Source organism: Myotis yumanensis, unplaced genomic scaffold (assembly GCF_028538775.1).
Source record: "Myotis yumanensis isolate MYYU_CA2020_CCGP unplaced genomic scaffold, mMyoYum1.0.hap1 SCAF_9, whole genome shotgun sequence".
Classification (NCBI taxonomy): domain Eukaryota; kingdom Metazoa; phylum Chordata; class Mammalia; order Chiroptera; family Vespertilionidae; genus Myotis; species Myotis yumanensis.
Genome location: NW_027223760.1, coordinates 35644970 through 35658328, shown reverse-complemented (window position 1 = coordinate 35658328; position 13359 = coordinate 35644970).

The following is a 13359-nucleotide window of genomic DNA, read 5'->3' as shown; positions in this document are numbered from 1 at the left end:
TCAACAAATCAACAAACGACAAGTGCTGGAGAGGATGTGGAGAAAAAGGAACACTTGTGCACTGCTGGTGGGAATGCAGACTGGTGCAGCCACTATGGAAGGCAGTATGGAGGTTCCTCAAAAAATTGGAAATGGAACTCCCATTTGACCCTGTGATCCCACTTCTAGGAATATATCCCAAGAAACCAGAAACACCAATCAGAAAGGATATATGCACCCAGATGTTCATAGCAGCACAATTCACCATAGCTAAGATCTGGAAACAGCCTAAGTGCCCATCAGTAGATGAATGGATTAGAAAACTGTGGTACATCTACACGATGGAATACTATGCTGCTGTTAAAAAGAAGGAACTCCTACCATTTGCAACATCATGGATGGAACTGGAGAGCATTATGCTAAGTGAAACAAGCCAGTCAATGAAGGAAAAATACCACATGATCTCACTCATTCATGGATAATAAAGACCATTACAAACTTTTGAACAATAATAGATGCAGAGGCAGAGCTGCCTCAAACTGATTGTCAAACTGCAGTGGGGAGGCCAGAGAGAGTTGGGGGGCAGGAGGGAGGGGAGTAAGAGATCAACCGAAGGACTTGTATGCAGGCATATAAGCATAACTAATGGACATAAGACACTGGGGGGTAAGGGAGGGTAGGGGTTTGTCAAGGGTGGGGGGGAAAAAAGGACACTTATGTAATACCCTTTGTAATACTTTAAGCGAAAAATAAAAAGAAAAAAAAGAAAAAAGAAAATAAAAAAAAAAAAAAAGAAAAAGTCCAAGATGCTGGCAACATAGGAGGTCTGAAAAAAAAAAAAAAAAATGTCCGTACTACCCAAAGCAATCTATAAATTCAACGCACTTCCCATTAAAATACCAATGGCCTACTTCAAAGATCTAGAACGAACTCTCCAAAAATTCATCTGGAATAAAAAAAGACCCTGAATAGCTGCGGCGATCCTGAGAAAGAACAAAGTAGGTGGAATCTCAATGCCAGATATCAAGCTGTATTACAAAGCCACTGTTCTCAAAACTGCCTGGTACTGGCACAAGAACAGACATATAGATCAGTGGAATAGAATAGAGAGTCCAGAAATTAGCCCAACCCAATATGCTCAATTAATATTTGACAAAGGAGGCAAGAACATACAATGGAGCCAAGATAGTCTCTTCAATAAATGGTGCTGGGAAAATTGGACAGATATATGCAAGAAAATGAAACTGGACCACCAACTTACACCATACACAAGAATAAACTCAAAATGGATAAAGGACTTAAATGTACGACAGGAAACCATAAAAATTCTAGAAGAATACAAAGTCAACAAAATCTCAGACATATGCCAAAGCAATTTCTTCACTGATACAGCTCCTAGGGCAGTCGAAACTAAAGAGAAAATGAACAAATGGGACTACATCAAAATAAAAAGCTTCTGCACAGCAAAAGAAACCATCAACAAAACAACAAGAAAACCCACTGCGTGGGAAAACATATTTGCCAATGTCATATCTGATAAGGGCCTAATCTCCAAAATTTATAGGGAACTCATACAACTTAACAAAAAGAAGATAAACAATCCAATCAAAAAATGGGCAAAGGATCTAAATAGACACCTTTCAAAAGAGGACATTCAGAAAGCCAAGAGACATATGTAAACATGCTCAACGTCACTAATCATCCGAGAGATGCAAATCAAAACAACAATGAGGTACCATCTCATACCTGTCAGAATGGCTATCATCAACAAATCAACAAACGACAAGTGCTGGAGAGGATGTGGAGAAAAAGGAACACTTGTGCACTGCTGGTGGGAATGCAGACTGGTGCAGCCACTATGGAAGGCAGTATGGAGGTTCCTCAAAAAATTGGAAATGGAACTCCCATTTGACCCTGTGATCCCACTACTAGGAATATATCCCAAGAAACCAGAAACACCTATCAGAAAGGATATATGCACCCAGATGTTCATAGCAGCACAATTCACCATAGCTAAGATCTGGAAACAGCCTAAGTGCCCATCAGTAGATGAATGGATTAGAAAACTGTGGTACATCTACACGATGGAATACTATGCTGCTGTTAAAAAGAAGGAACTCCTACCATTTGCAACATCATGGATGGAACTGGAGAGCATTATGCTAAGTGAAACAAGCCAGTCAATGAAGGAAAAATACCACATGATCTCACTCATTCATGGATAATAAAGACCATTACAAACTTTTGAACAATAATAGATACAGAGGCAGAGCTGCCTCAAACTGATTGTCAAACTGCAGTGGGAAGGCCAGAGAGAGTTGGGGGGCAGGAGGGAGGGGAGTAAGAGATCAACCGAAGGACTTGTATGCATGCATATAAGCATAACTAATGGACATAAGACACTGGGGGGTAAGGGAGGGTAGTGGTTTGTCAAGGGCGGGGGGGGGGAAAAAGGATACTTATGTAATACCCTTTGTAATACTTTAAGAGGAAAATAAAAAAAAAAAAAATGGATAAAGGACTTAAATGTACGACAGGACCATAAAAATTCTAGAAGAATACAAAGTCAACAAAATCTCAGACATATGCCAAAGCAATTTCTTCACTGATACAGCTCCTAGGGCAGTTGAAACTAAAGAGAAAATGAACAAATGGGACTACATCAAAATAAAAAGCTTCTGCACAGCAAAAGAAACCATCAACAAAACAACAAGAAAACCCACTGCGTGGGAAAACATATTTGCCAATGTCATATCTGATAAGGGCCTAATCTCCAAAATTTATAGGGAACTCATACAACTTAACAAAAAGAAGATAAACAATCCAATCAAAAAATGGGCAAAGGATCTAAATAGACACCTTTCAAAAGAGGACATTCAGAAAGCCAAGAGACATATGTAAACATGCTCAACGTCACTAATCATCCGAGAGATGCAAATCAAAACAACAATGAGGTACCATCTCATACCTGTCAGAATGGCTATCATCAACAAATCAACAAACGACAAGTGCTGGAGAGGATGTGGAGAAAAAGGAACACTTGTGCACTGCTGGTGGGAATGCAGACTGGTGCAGCCACTATGGAAGACAGTATGGAGTTTCCTCAAAAAGCTGGAAATGGAACTCCCATTTGACCCTGTGATCCCACTTCTAGGAATATATCCCAAGAAACCAGAAACACCAATCAGAAAGGATATGTGCACCCAGATGTTCATAGCAGCACAATTCACCATAGCTAAGATTTGGAAACAGCCTAAGTGCCCATCAGTAGATGAATGGATTAGAAAACTTTGGTACATCTACACGATGGAATACTATGCTGCTGTTAAAAAGAAGGAACTCTTACCATTTGCAACAGCATGGATGGAACTGGAGAGCATTATGCTAAGTGAAATAAGCCAGTCAATGAAGGAAAAATACCACATGATCTCACTCATTCATGGATAATAAAGACCATTACAAACTTTTGAACAATAATAGATACAGAGGCAGAGCTGCCTCAAACTGATTGCCAAACTGCAGTGGGAAGGCCAGAGAGGGTTGGGGGGCAGAAGGGAGGGGAGTAAGAGATCAACCGAAGGACTTGTATGCATGCACATAAGCATAACTAATGGACATAAGACACTGGGGGGTAAGGTAGGGCAGGGGATTGTCAAGGGCGTGGGTGGGGGGGAAGGACACATATGTAATACCCTTTGTAATACTTATTATAATATTTTTTTAAAAAGAATGAAAAAAAAGTGCTAAAAGAAAAAAAAAAAGAAAGAAAGAAATCTAGGTTCCCCCCTGGCCTCTGATGACACCACAAAGGTATGAAAGGGGAGGGGCTGCCCTTATCATCAGACTGGGGTGATAATGAAAGTTCTGACTCTGGACTTGGCCTCTTCTGACACTAACCCAATGGGCAAGAGAAGGGGTGACTCATTCTGATGCATAAAGGAGAGCAGACCTCTCATGGATGAGGGAATTCTCTGCCTCCTACTAGAGGAAAACAGATTTTGAAACATTTATAAATTTAATGTAGCCCATTTCTTTCTGAAGTTCAACTTATACAAATGTGTGCACCCTAGCTAATTTTTAATATCCCCAGCTTCTAAATATGGCATGTGTTTGTTTGCTTTTTCTTTTTCAAGTAAGTCCATGAAAATAGGTAAAAGAAATGACCGCAGGTTTTAAAAGATGAATATGGTATGAGGATGACTCTTCACTGGCATAAGTGTCACTATCCAGAAATAACATTACTGACTCAGCAATTTTTCTCAGAAAAGACAATGGAGGCATGAGAGAGACATAATTATGACAGTAGCATCAATGTACTTACCTCTTCATTAAATTATATATTCTTATATAACATTATCCTTGTTTACCAGTTGAGATGAAAACAATGCCAATATTTAAAAGGCATGAAAATATTTTATCCTTATTTGTTAAAATATAAAGAGAATACATCCCACATGGGACACACTCAAATTGCCACATCAGGTCAATGAGAAAATAATCCAGTACCAAAAGATGTGCTTGAGAAGCATGAGCAGACTATAATCAGTTAGCATACCTGAATTCTAGTCTCCATGGTCTCCGTCTTCCTTTAAGCAGTGTGATGACATTGTTAAAACTGTTTCTTGATCCAAAAATGAAGAGCTTAGATTAAGGGAGCCAATGCTTATACAACTCTAATATTTCATACTTCAAAGAAAAGATAAAATGATTATATTTAAATATGTCAGTGAAGCTTACCTCCAACTATGTCCCTGTGGAATACAGAGTTAGACCTTGTTTTCAGACTAATAGAATGTTTTGTACTGTAGTGGTGTGGGGCCATTTGCTTCATTCTTTTATCAGTTCCTTTCCTGATTCTATCAGGTTTCTCTAGAGAAGCAGAACAATAAATGACAGATAAGTAGATAGGAAGATGATAGATAGATAGATAGATAGATAGATAGATAGATAGATAGATAGATAGAACTGGCTCACATGATTGTGGGGACTGGCGAGACAAAATCCAGAAGGCAGGCAGGTGGCTGGTAGATCAGAAACTCAGACAGGATTTCTATGTTACAGTCTTGAGGCAGAATTGCTTCTTCTGGAAATCTCAGTTATTGCTCTTAAAGCCTTCAGCTGATTGGATGAGGCTCACCTACATTATCAAGGGTATACTTCTTTATTTAAAGTCAATTGATTGTAAGTGTTAAATCATATGGTAAATCATATGTTAAATCAATAGATGGCATGACCCTTCTTCCGACCAGAGCATTGTCAGAAGAAGCCAGATAAGAACAGAAACTTTAAATAAACTCCAGTCTCATAACATAATTCCCAAAATGTCCTATTTAAAATCACTCATCATACAAATATCTTCACAGCAGAATTAGACCAGTATTTGACCAAAGAAGTGGGCACCATAGCCTAGCCAAGTTGACACACAGAATTAACCAGAGCTGGTGTGTACTAAATATATACCTACTATGGGCCCAGTGCACAAATCTGTGCACCTTGAAAGGAACTTTGGGCCATGAGGCTGCAGTGGGCACAGGGGTGGGTCTTGGCCCATCCTCTTCGCCATCGCCCAGCTGCTTCCACTGCGGCCCCCATCCCCTGTCTGCCAGCAGCCCTCCTCCTGCCACTGCCCCTCCCACGTGCTGATGGCATCAGCCCCACTCACACCCACTGACAGCATAGAGCAATTGGCGCCTGTGCCAGCAGCGGGTGCAATCAGTGGTTGCTGCCCTGATCACCCCTCAGGAGCAAGGGGAGGTGGAGAAGCCCTGAGGGGCAATCAGGGCCAGCACCAGGAGCCGGCAGCAGGTGCAAGTGCCGGGCAGGACCACAGTGCATGGGAGCAAAGAATTTCCATTAACTACCAGAGGCTTGCCCGATGACAGTGACCAGCACCCCACCTTGGTCTGGCGCCCCCACTCACATGCTCCATCATCCCGCCACAGCCAACGCCCTCCAGGTTCCATGCTCTGCTGTCTGTTGCCGACACCCACCATGTTCCACACGTCCCCCCTGGTGGTCAGCACACGTCATAGTGACTGGTTGTTCCATTATTCAGTTTATTTGCATATTAGGGTTTTAAATATATGGATTACTTAGCACCTGAAATGAATCAGGAATTCTTCTTGATGCTTTGAATAAGAAGTCAGCTGTAATCCTCAACACTATCTTACGAAGTTTCTGTGGTTTCTTTCACTTGAGGCATGAGGAAATTGATTCTCTAAAAAAAAAAAAAAAAAGCCAAATATCATAAAGCCAATTGATGGTACAGTCAGGATTGAGACTCAGGTTTAGCTGACTATGAAATATGACAAAATAAACACTGGGAGAAAAGTCAGAAAATTCAGATTCATATACTTCTACACTAGCTTTTAAACTTGAGGCATGTAACAGTCTTCATATATATAATGAAGAGCTTGAATTGGATGTGCTCTAAACATATTCTGTGATTCTATTTTGGCACTGGATACATGTCTTTCATTTAGAATACATTATTACCTTTGAAAGGGTAGACATTTCATTGGCGTTTGGGTTTGGCTGTTCTTTTGAGCCATATAATGATTTTGTGCTGGTTGATTATTCCATTACAACAGAGAAGAGACAAACCATTATGAAGAATTATGAATCTATACCTTGGAAGAAAACACAGTGATTTTGTTTTGCCTATCAACATTCCATCTGTACTTACATTGCAATAAAGCAAAATACAATTGAATGAATAGGGAACCACAGGAACTGAAGCAAACAGTGAAGATGGCTGATGCCAGGCAATGAATTTTGCAGAACTTCACTCAACACTTATTTTCTCCCTAGGTGGCTTGGCCTAGGTTCTACTTACCTCAGAAACAGAAAGTAAGTTTTTAACACTATTACCTCCTGCTAAGCTCATGTAGTTATGCAGGAGCAGGCTGGATTCTTTTTGTCTCATTCATCAACTCCAACACTGTCATCTAAGTTCCTTTTGCAGAATCTTTATTACTGCCGATGATGTCAGAGAAAAGGAACATAGCTTGATTAATAGATTGCAGGTGCAATTTACAATACTGGCAGCTAAAAATGATCTTTTGATTTAGAAACTGAGAACATTCAAGAGAAAAGTCACACCTTTGCTCAGAACTTTGAGTTTCAGAGGTTTAACAAACCAGCTTCTGACTTTTACCCCACTCCTCTTCTTTACTGCTTCTTTAATAAAAAATACAGAATTTAACATTTTTCTCTGACATTTTCCCCTAGGGGATCTGAATGAAGCTGGATTTTTTTCTTATTTGTAATAGAGATAACTAATGTTCAATAATGACCTGGTAATAGGTGCACATCTTCTTGGAGTGAAAGTCATTCAGTTACTTGCATCTCTTCTTATGCCATTGCCTTTTAAATAGTTACCCAAGTGCAAAGGCAATTTGAAATGTTACTTTTAAGCGGGAAAATAAACAAAGAATACAAGTGTTATTTTTATAAAGAAGAATTCCTGGGTATCTCAACATCGATATGTTATTAAAAGTGTAAGAGACATGCTGAGAGAAAGATAATATTTAAAATATTTGTACAGAATCCATTCATATCTCTAATTTTATTTTCTTTGTTGACTAATTATCCCTACCCCTCTTTTGAAGTTAGCAGAGATGCTTTCTTTTCTCATTTTCATTCTTTCATTCAACTGACATTTTTGACTGATATTCAGATGTTCAACTTTACCAATCTATAATGGAGTATACTTCTGATAGTGTGAGAAATTTGTAGTATATATTAGACAGGGTAAACTTGCAGAAGACATGGAGAAAGTCAAGTAGTTATATCTGCTTCTGTGCATTTGAGATAATAGAATCTTCAGAATTCTCTCTTTTATTATGTGGCATAAATACGTTAATGTCCATGGTAATTTTTAAAATATAGTTGTTGTGCCCTTGGACTTCTCCTGCACAGCTTTTAGCACCTCAATTCTACAGATATAATCACTGATAACATCTGCCCAAGCTTGAGTTAATTTTTATTAAGATTCTCTATAGTTATTTTACAGTTAACAATGTTTAAAAATATATTATCCAAAAATAGTCTCTCTAAATTTCTCTAGGTAATAAGCCAATTGGAAATATAGCAGATTTACCTCTCAGTCAACAGACTCAGGTGTGAAGAAAATTGACGTTTATATTCTATTACTTCAACTTAATTTTGAGCCACTATCCCACTGGGTTAGTGATGACATTATTCTTAGACTTGGAGTGGGGGTAGGTTTGCCCTGATGTCTAATGCCTCCGGTTTTGTCAAGTTTTGGAGTGGCTTACCTAGTAAAGGAATTAAGGGACGGGGGGGCAGCTAGTTTTCAAGTCATTGATCCTCAAGTGAGATGAGACATAAACTATCACCTAGGCATGAATTGTGCCTTTGGTGTCTTACCTAAAAAATCATCACCATACCCAAGGTCATCTAGGTTGTTTTCATGTGTGAGCTTCTAGGAGTTTTACAGTTTTGTGTTTTATATTTAGCTCTGTGGTCCAATTTGAATTAATTTTGCAAAGTTGTGAGGTCTGTGTCTAGATTAAACAATTTTTTGTTTGTTTTTTACTTGTGGAGGTCTAGTTTTTCCAGGACCATTTGTAAAAAAAACCAAAACAAAACAAACAAAAAACAAGCAAACTGTCTTTTCTTCATTACATTACCTTTGCTTTTCTGTCAAAGAGCAGATGACTATGTTTATATGGGTCTATTTCTGGGCTCTCAATTTTGTTCCATTGACGTATTTGTTCATTTTTTTTAATCCAAACTGCCTTATGTTTATTTTCTGTTTTTCTTTTACAGACTAGGACCTTGATCATGAATGTGTTATCATTATGTCTGCATTGTAAATGGCTCACCAGTTGTCAATTCTAACTACATGCAATTAAAATATCACTATCCATATTCCTTGGCAGTCTGTCCTTATATTTCACATTTAAGATAAATGCACATCCAACTTCTTAAGGTTAAAATCCACATTATCAGTTTTGGGTTTTTTTGCTAAAGCCTACTTCTATTTTTTTACTTTTGTGAACCCTTAGAACCCTCATCATACTAGTGTAACAATTACTGGGAAGTGGTATGTCTCACCAATGCCATTGCAATGTTTTTTCCTCCTGTGGTTGTTTTCCATTAGAACTTTGCTTTCTACTGTTAGACACTGCAGTAATCTTCTCCTCACATTGCTATCTGCTGTGATCATGGTAACAGAAGAATCTTGCAGATCCTTGTGGCAGAAGTTTATACATTGCCTTGCAAAGTTCTATACACCTACTAAGAATTGCTTTTCATATGGATTTAAAAAGATCCTTCACTAGATTTAATTTGGAGATTCAGGCTCAAGTTCAAGTTTTGCTAACAATGATGTATATTTTTCAGTAACCTGGAAAACGTACCTAACTCTGAGAAAGGTATCTAACCCTTTTTTGCATCCACGTTTGAATTTTCTTTAACAAGCAATGCAATTTTCAGGCTTTGTCTTGGCTTGTTCAAAAGGCTTTGCAAGGATTATATATGGAATATATATGCCGATGTGCTTTGAAAATTATTGTGCGAATGTTGATAATTCATTTTGATCACAAAGACACAGCAAATGATATTATTGATTCAGTCGTGTAGAGATAATTAACGACGTGGTGTTTGAAAATGCTTTAACTCTTCTGCCATATTCATTTTTTCTGTTTCTGAAAGAATGAAATGCTGCTAGGAGAGATTACCACAGGAAGCAGACCCTTAGAGACTCCTTCTTGCTCCATAAATATCCTACTCCTCTGAGATCTTTTCTGAGCTCCAGAATATATTATAAACATTTGAAGATATTTGTTCCTCAAGAGAAATGCAAGCTGAAATTTAAACATTTCTAAATGAATTAGTGAAAATTAAAGAGACATATTGTTTTACTATTTCAGCAGAGCATCTAATAAAGACTTCCCCGTAAGGTGTTCTGTAGGAACTTCAAACACAGCCTCCCTCAGTGGAGTTATTACACCCTGTAGCTTATGCAAACTACTCCTCCCCAGAGTGCCAAGTGAGGTCCTACTCTCCATTCATTTGCCTGCTCAAATAATAAAATTGCCAACTCACCCTGCTTCTCTTGTCCCTCTCAGAATTCTCTTGGATTGGCCTCTTCCATGTTCACTGCCACTGCTCTTGTTCAGACCCCAACAGTCTTCACCAGACTACTACAGAATCTTTTGGGCTCTTTGTCACTATGCCCCACAGTCAATTCCTCCAATCTATCCTGTCAGAATGACCTTTGCAAAAAATAAACAAACAAACAAAAAACCACACAGATTCAGATATATCACTTCCTCCTTTAAAGAAATCACTATTTCCCCCCTTTCATTAAAATAAATGTAAGGCTATTTACACCAGTTGGCATGGCTTTCGAGACCTGTTTTCAATCTAGTTCTCAAATAACTTTTCAGCAATCCCTCAAGGATACTTTCCACACTCAATCTTTCCTCAATCACATTCCACGGGACTTGCTATCTCCCAAAGAGAGACTTCCAGAACACTCTATGTCAAAATAATTCTTCCACTCTTTCTTCATTCTGAGTGAGGTGGGGGCGGGGGGAGGGGAATTTCACTACTTAAAGGAGTTCTGAAAATTCTAAATCCATCTGGAGGAGGGTCTGAATACTGTATCTTGAGGAGTGCTTGAAAAACAGGGGTTTTGGTGTTTGTTTTTTTGGGAGGTGGGGGGTAAGGGTGTTTACTCATTTAGTCTAGAATCAATAAAACACGGTTTGATGACCACCTTTCAATATTTAAAAGGTATCATGAAGTAAATTGAGTAGAATCATTCTTAGTGGTACAACAGGACTTGAACAAATGTTTGGAATTTATAGAAAAGTAGTCTTTCAATGAGCTTTTTTAAAACAAAAGATAATTAAATTTGGCATTTAAAAATATGTTTTTTGCTAATCTAGTCCTAATCCTCACTACTCTATAAAATTTTAAAGAATATTTGATGATAAGAACAGAGGCATTCAGAAAGGTTTAAGCAACAGAGCCAGGATTTATGTTCCAAAATGACTCTCTCAAAATGAAGTGTGTTTTTTTAAATTATATTTTTATTGATTTCAGAGAGGAAGGGAGAGGGAGAGAGAGATAGAAACATCAATTATGAGAGAAAATAATTGATTGGCTGCCTCCAGCATGCCCCACACTGGGGATCAAGCCGGGCATGTGCCCTGACTGGAAACTGAACCATGACCTCCTCCTAGTCGATGTTCATAGGTCGACACTCAACCACTGAGCTACGCCGGCCAGGCAAAGTGTGTGTCTTTACCACTGTCCTCCAAGTACTTTGCATGGGAAAAAGAGCAGCCAACTGCCCCTTTATTAGAGACATGATAAAAGGAATCTCTGCATTCACTGAAAGTGAGAAATCTCTGCTTTAAAAAAGAAAGTATTAATTTTAAAAAAGAAAGTATTTACCTCAACATTAGGATTTGATAATTTAATTGACCTATAAGATTTATATTAGTAAACATCTCTTTACATTTCTAGATTGTTCCCCAAAGTACTGTTAAAAGTGGCCGTCAAATGAAAGGAAACAAGCCTCTGCTCTCTCCAGGGAATGCTAATCCAAGGTAACTGATGCAATTTTTTTGTTTGTTTGTTTCTTGCTCCCACACACCTTCCCAAGGCCTTCTGGTAGAATTCACTTTAGGATATTAATGGCAATATATTTTTACGACATCTACAGTGCAGAATTAGCCTCTATAATGGCACTTAGGCACCTTGCTCATAAAATTCAGCACTCCAAACTACTTCAGGTTCTTTGGTGGCCTCTACATTGTCTACTGGAGTCATTTCCTAACTGATAAATTCTTCTTTGTAATGGAACTTGTCAAAAAGGCTTACATAGCTACTTCAGAGTAAAGAAAAGCTCCCGGAAAGACATTTTACTTGTTTTAAATTGTTTTGCAAGTTTCACAGTATAGAAGTAAACATATGAATCAGAGATCATTTTCAAAACAGAACGGTGTAAAAAATTAAGAGGCTAGCTCTTTTGAACACTCATCTTAACCATAGTCATGTTATACATAGTAGATTTGACAACAGGAACACAAAAAATAAAGTGTGTGTGTGTCCATTCAGTATTTTATAAGGTTTAAACAATATAAAAAAGGTTCTATGGTTTTTATAACATCCCATTTTATAACTGAATGTTCTGTCTTCATACGCATAGAATCATTTTCCAAGTAAAGTAAACATGAATAAATAGTTAATTCTTTGAGATGCAAAGCAACTTAGAAGTGCACTTTTTATATTCACTCAAAAAAATATCCATTAAGGTCCAAGAATATAGCTCGAAGTGGAGTGTATAACAGTTGATTAAACTGAGTTTGTCTTCTTTAGGCACTTTTTCCGATATTTGCTCAAGTACATATACTATTCCATCTATCACTGCTAGCTTGATCCTGACCCTGACCAAGCAGCATTTCAGCATTGGCAGCTATGCTATGCTAGATTGGTTAACATCTGCTTTAGGTTCTTCTTTTCCTTCTAAAATTTAATAGCATTTGAATACAGTTACCAGCTTCAGCTTAAACTCTTCTTGTTCACATTTAAATCATTTCTGATTTGTTGGAGCAAAGCTTTCTTATATGATGGCACATCCACATTTTTCCCACAGGAAAATAGTTACCTAGGACATTTTTCTGGGGGAATTTTCCAAAAATATATTAACAATTTGGTGGTATAATACTATTTCTTAGAGACCTAAATTTTGACACACTTCCTTCCCACATAAGCCCTTCAGCCTGCTGAGCTTCAGCTGGAGGGAGACAGTGATAGTTTTGGAAGCTAAACACAGCAGTGTGTTTCATGATCATCAATATTTCAGAAGGAAAAGAAAGCCGTTGATGCAGTAGCCAGCATGGTACTCACTCACTAGGTCTGAGACAAGTAGATATATATCCTATCTAATAATAGACAAAGATGGTAATTGACCGTACCGTCGCTATGCCTCCATCGGCTAATCAGTGTGGTATGCAAATTAACCCAACCAAGATGGCGGCCGGCAGCCAGGCAGCTGAAGTGAGCAGGAGGCTTGCTTGCTCCAGTGATGGAGGAAGCCAAGGTTCCCCGCCTGCCGTGGCCCAGCTCTGAGCTCCAAAAGCAATAAAGTTTCAATTATAGAAAATAAACAAACCCCAGATACCTGCTTTCAGCAGGCCGTGGCCTCAGAGTTGGAGCGAGCAGGAGCCCGGCTCTCAGCTCCAGTGACAGCAACAAAGTTTCAATTATAGAAGGTAAATAAATCCCAGAATAAAAAAAGAAAAAAGAAAAAGAGGAGAAGCTGGGAGCTTCAGTCGCCAGCCAGTCTGAAAATGGCCCTCAGCCCCTCACCCAGACTGGCCAGGCACCCTAGAGGGG